Here is a 6,118-nt window from a genome sequence, read left to right on the forward strand (position 1 = left end):
TCCCTGGCAATGGCACCAAAAACGGATGCACAGGACCATGGTCTAAACATATCTTCACAACTTCGCATAACTAACCAGCAAGTGCACTGGGTCGTCCAAGTAATACCTTACGTGAGTAAGGGTCGAATCCCACGGAGATTGTCGGTATGAAGCAAGCTATGGTCATCTTGTAAATCTCAGTTAAGTTGACTCATATGGGCTACAATATATTATGTAAATAAAACATAAAGTAAGGATAGAAATACTTATGTAATTCATTGGTGAGAATTTCAGATAAGCGAATAGAGATGCTTTTCATTCCTCTGAACCTTTGCTTTCCTGCTGCCTTCATCCAATCAGTCTTACTCCTTTCCATGGCTGGCTTTATGTGATACATCACCACTGTCAATGGCTACTTTCGGTCATCTCTCGGGAAAATGATCCAATGCCCTGTCACGGCACGGCTAATCGTCTGAAGGCATCACCCTTGTCAATGGCTTCATCTTATCCTCTCAGTGAAAATAATCAACGCACCCTGTCACGGCACGGCTATTCATCTGTCGGTTCTCGATCATGCTGGAATAGGATTTACTTTCCTTTTGCGTCTGTCACTAACGCCCCGCAATCGCGAATTTGGAGCTCGTCACAGTCATTCATTCATTGAATCCTACTCGGAATACCACAGACAAGGTTTAGACCTTCCGGATTCTCTTGAATGCCGCCATCATTCTAGCTTACACCACGAAGATTCTGATTAGGAGATCTAAGAGATACTCATTCAGTCTAAGGTAGAACGGAAGTGGTTGTCAAGCACGCGTTCATAGGGAATGATGATGATTGTCACGTTCATCACATTCAGATTGAAGTGTGAATGAATATCTTAGAAGCGAAACAAGGTGAATTGAATAGAAAACAGTAGTACTTTGCATTAATCTTTGAGGAACAGCAGAGCTCCACACCTTAATCTATGGAGTGTAGAAACTCTACCGTTAAAATTACATAAGTGAAAGTCCAGGCATGGCCGAGAGGCCAGCCCTCAAACGTGATCTAAGATAGCATACAGCTGATCAAAGATGGTCAAAAAGACGTCTAATACAATAGTGAAAGGTCCTATTTATAATAAACTAGCTACTAGGGTTTACAGAAGTAAGTAATTGATGCATAAATTCACTTTCGGGGCCCACTTGGTGTGTGCTTGGGCTGAGCTTGAGTGTTGCACGTGTAGAGGTCCTTCTTGGAGTTGAACGCCAGCTTTTGTGCCAGTTTGGGCGTTCAACTCTGGTTTTGGCTCCTTTTCTGGCGCTGGACGCCAGATTTGGGCAGAAAGCTGGCGTTGAACGCCAGTTTACGTCATTTATTATTGGCCAAAGTATGGACTATTATATATTTCTGGAAAGCCCTGGATGTCTAATTTCCAACGCAATTGGAAGCGCGCCATTTTGAGTTCTGTAGCTCCAGAAACTCCACTTTGAGTGCAGGGAGGTCATAATCCAACAGCATCAGCAGTCCTTCTTCAACCTCTGAATCTGATTTCTGCTCAAGTCCCTCAATTTTAGCCAGAAAATACCTGAAATCACAGAAAAATACACAAACTCATAGTAAAGTCCAGAAATGTGAATTTAACATAAAAAGTAATGAAAACATCCCTAAAAGTAACTAGATCCTACTAAAAACATACTAAAAATAATGCCAAAAAGCGTATAAATTATCCGCTCATCACAACACCAAACTTAAATTGTTGCTTGTCCCCAAGCAACGGAAAATCAAATAGGATAAAAAGAAGAGAATATACTATAAATTCCAAACTATCAATGAAACATAGCTCCAATTAAATGAGCGGGACTTATAACTTTTTGCCTCTTGAATAGTTTTGGCATCTCACTTTATCCATTGAAGTTCAGAATGATTGGCATCTATAGGAACTCAGAGTTCAGATAGTGTTATTGATTCTCCTAGTTCAGTATGATGATTCTTGAACACAGCTATTTTATGAGTCTTGGCCGTGGCCCTAAGCACTTTGTTTTCCAGTATTACCACCGGATACATAAATGCCACAGACACATAATTGGGTGAACCTTTTCAGATTGTGACTCAGCTTTGCTAAAGTCCCCAATTAGAGGTGTCCAGGGTTCTTAAGAACACTCTTCTTTTGCTTTGGACCCTGACTTTAACCGCTCAGTCTCAAGTTTTCACTTGACACCTACACGCCACAAGCACATGGTTAGGGACAGCTTGGTTTAGCCGCTTAGACCAGGATTTTATTCCTTTAGACCCTCCTATCCACTGATGCTCAAAGCCTTGGGATCCTTTTTATTTGCCCTTGCCTTTTGGTTTTAAGGGTTATTGGCTTTTTGCTCTTGCCTCTTGGTTTTAAGAGCTTTGGCTTTTTCTGCTTGCTTTTTCTTTTTCTTTCTAATTTTTTTTTTGCCCTTTTTTTTCTGCAAGCTTTGTTCTTTGCTGCTTTTTCTTGCTTCAAGAATCATTTTTATGATTTTTCAGATTATCAAATAACATGTCTCCTAGTCATCATTCTTTCAAGAGCCAACATATTTAACATTCTTAAACAACAACTTCAAAAGACATATGCACTGTTCAAGCATTCATTCAGAAAACAAGAAGCATTGTCACCACATCAATATAATTAAACTAAGTTCAAGGATAAATTCGAAACTCATGTACTTCTTGTTCTTTTGAATTAAAACATTTTTCATTTAAGAGAGGTGATGGATTCATAGGACATTCATAACTTTAAGACAGAGTTACTAACTATTAATGATCATGTAATGAAGACACAAACATAGATAAGCACTTAACATAGAAAACGAAAAACAGAAGAAATAAGAGCAAGGAATGAATCCACCTTAGTGATGGTGGCGTTTCCTTCTTGAGGGGCCAATGACGTCCTTGAGCTCTTCTATGTCTCTCCCTTGTCTTTGTTGCTCCTCCCTCATTGCTTTTTGATCTTCTCTTATTTCATGGAGCATGATGGAGTGCTCTTGATGTTCCACCCTTAGTTGCCTCCAATAATTGTGTGGAAGAAAATGTATCCCCTGAGGTATCTCAGGGATCTCTTGATTTGCAGTCAAATGTTCTACCACTGAGCTATAGACCCTTGATGGAAGATTTTGTCTTCCCTTTCCTCTTTCTAGAGGTTTCTCTGGCCTTAGGTGCCATCAATGGATATGGAAAAAAACAAAAAAGCTATGCTTTTACCACACCAAACTTAGAATGTTGCTCGCCCTCGAGCAAAAGAAGAAAGAATAGAAGAAGAAGAAGAAGATATGGAGGAGATGGATGGATGTGTGTATTCGGTCATATGGGTGGGATTGGGTGGGAGAGAGATGTTGAATTTTGAAGGTAGTGGGTGTATGGATGTGAGTGGTAAATGGAAAACAGAAGGGATGATCATGAATGGAAAGAGAGATGATGAGGTAGGTGGGGATCCTGTGGGGTCCACAGATCCTGAGATGATCCTGTGGGGTCCACAGATCGTGAGATGATCCTGTGGGATCCACAGATCCTGAGGTGTCAAGGCATTTACATCCCTGCACCAATTTAGGCATGTAACATGCCCTTGCACACAACTCTGGGCGTTCAGCGCCAGGTTGGTGCCCATTTTAGGCGTTCAACGCCCATTTGTTGCCATTTCTGGCGTTGAACGCCAGAACCATGCTTGTTCTGGGCGTTCAGCGCCAGGATGCTGCCCATTTTGGGCGTTCAGTGCCAGAACCATGCTCTGTTCTGGCGTTGAATGCCAGGCAGATGCTTCATCCAGGGTGTGATTTTTCTTTTGCTGTTTTTGATTCCGTTTTCAATTTTTATATTTATTTTGTGACTCCACATGATCATGAACCTATAAAGACATATAATTAAGAAAAAAATAGAGTTAGATAAATAGAAATTGGGTTGCCTCCCAACAAGCGCTTCTTTAATGTCAATAACTTGACAGTGGGCTCTCATGGAGCCTCACAGATGTTCAGAGCATTGTTGAGACTCTCCAACACCAAACTTAGAGTTTGGATATGGGAGTTCAACACCAAACTTAGAGTTTGGTTGTGGCCTCCCAACACCAAACTTAGAGTTTGACTGTGGGGGCTTTGGTTGACTCTGCTTTGAGAAATTATGCTTCCTCTCCATGGATGCAGAAAGAAATCCTTGAGTTGTAAACACAAGGCTATCCTTATTTAATTGAAGGATCAATTCTCCTCTGTCCACATCAATCACAGCTCTTGCTGTGGCTAGGAAAGGTCTTCCTAGGATAATGGATTCATCCTCTTCCTTTCCAGTATCCAGGACTATGAAATCAGCAGGGACGTAAAGGCCTTCAACCTTTACTAACACATCCTCTACTTGTCCATAAGCCTGTTTTCTTGAATTGTCTGCCATCTCTAATGAGATTTTAGCAGCTTGCACCCCATAGATTCCCAGTTTCTCTATTACAGAGAGGGACATGAGGTTTATTCCTGAACCCAGGTCACACAGAGCCTTAAAGATCATGGTGCCTATAGTACAAGGTATTATGAACTTTCCAGGATCCTGTCTCTTCTGAGGCAATGTCAGTTGATCCAGATCACTTAGTTCATTGATAAACAAGGGAGGTTCATCTTCCCAAGTTTCAATACTAAATAATTTGGCATTTAGCTTCATGATTGCACCAAGAAACTTGGCAGTTTGCTCTTCAGTAACATCCTCATTCTCTTCAGAAGAGGAGTACTCATCAGAGCTCATGAATGGCATAAGGAGGTTCAATGGAATCCCTATGGTTTCTAGATGAGCCTCAGAGTCCTTTGGTTCCTCAGAGGGAAGCTCCTTACTGGTCACTGGACGTCCCAGGAGGTCTTCCTCCTTGGGATTCACGTCCTCCTCTCCTTCTTTGGGTTCGGCCATGGTGCTTATGTCAATGGCCTTGCACTCTCCTTTTGGATTCTCTTCTGTATCGCTTGGGAGAGTACTAGGAGGGATTTCAGTGATCCTTTTACTCAGCTGGCCCACTTGTGCTTCCAAATTTCTAATGGAAGACCTTGTTTCATTCATGAAACTTACAGTGGCCTTGGATAGATCAGATACTAGATTTGCTAAGCTAGATGGATTCTGCTCAGAATTCTCTGTCTGTTGCTGAGTGGATGATGGAAAAGGCTTGCTATTGCTAAACCTGTTTCTTCCACCATTATTAAAGCCTTGTTGAGGCTTTTGATCCTTCCATGAGAAATTTGGATGATTTCTCCATGATGAGTTATAGGTGTTTCCATAAGGTTCACCCATGTAATTTACCTCTGCTATTGCAGGGTTCTCAGGATCATAAGCTTCTTCTTCAAAAGATGCCTCTTGAGTACTGTTGGATGCAGCTTGCATTCCATTCAGACTCTGAGAAATCATATTGACTTGCTGAGTCAATATTTTATTCTGAGCCAATATGGCATTCAGAGTATCAATCTCAAGAACTCCCTTCTTCATAGGCGTCCCATTATTCACAGGATTCCTTTCAGAAGTGTACATGAACTGGTTATTTGCAACCATGTCAATGAGTTCTTGAGCTTCTGCAGGCGTTTTCTTCAGGTGAATGGATCCACCTGCAGAGGTATCCAATGACATCTTAGATAACTCAGACAGACCATCATACAATATATCCAGGATGGTCCATTCTGAAAGCATGTCAGAAGGACACTTTTTGGTCAGTCCTTTGTATCTCTCCTAAGCTTCATAGAGGGATTCACCTTCTTTCTGTCTGAAGGTTTGAACATCCACTCTAAGCTTGCTCAGCTTTTGAGGAGGAAAGAACTTGGCTAAGAAAGCCTTGACCAGCTTATCCCAAGAGTTCAGGCTATCCTTGGGTTGAGAATCCAACCACACTCTAGCTCTGTCTCTTACAGCAAAAGGGAAAAGCATGAGCCTGTAGACTTCAGGATCTACTCCATTAGTCTTAACAGTATCACAGATCTGCAAGAATTCAGTTAAGAACTGAAAAGGATCTTCAGATGGAAGTCCATGAAACTTGTAGTTTTGCTGCATCAGAGAAACTAATTGAGGTTTCAGCTCAAAGTTGTTTGCTCCAATGGTAGGAATGGAGATGCTTCTTCCATGTAAATTGGAATTAGGTGCAGTAAAGTCACCAAGCATCCTCCTTGCATTATTATTATTT

General features: G+C 41.4%; 1 non-coding gene across 1 annotated transcript; it reads left to right on the forward strand.

Moving 5' to 3' along the window:
• The first annotated feature begins 5,625 nt into the window (after positions 1 to 5,625).
• LOC112760492 (small nucleolar RNA R71) lies at positions 5,626 to 5,733 on the forward strand. Its single transcript, XR_003180929.1, has one exon. It is a non-coding gene; the product is annotated as a small nucleolar RNA R71 (small nucleolar RNA).
• Positions 5,734 to 6,118: the final 385 nt, after the last annotated feature.

Source organism: Arachis hypogaea, chromosome 16 (genome assembly GCF_003086295.3).
Source record: "Arachis hypogaea cultivar Tifrunner chromosome 16, arahy.Tifrunner.gnm2.J5K5, whole genome shotgun sequence".
NCBI classification, from domain to species: Eukaryota; Viridiplantae; Streptophyta; class Magnoliopsida; order Fabales; family Fabaceae; genus Arachis; species Arachis hypogaea.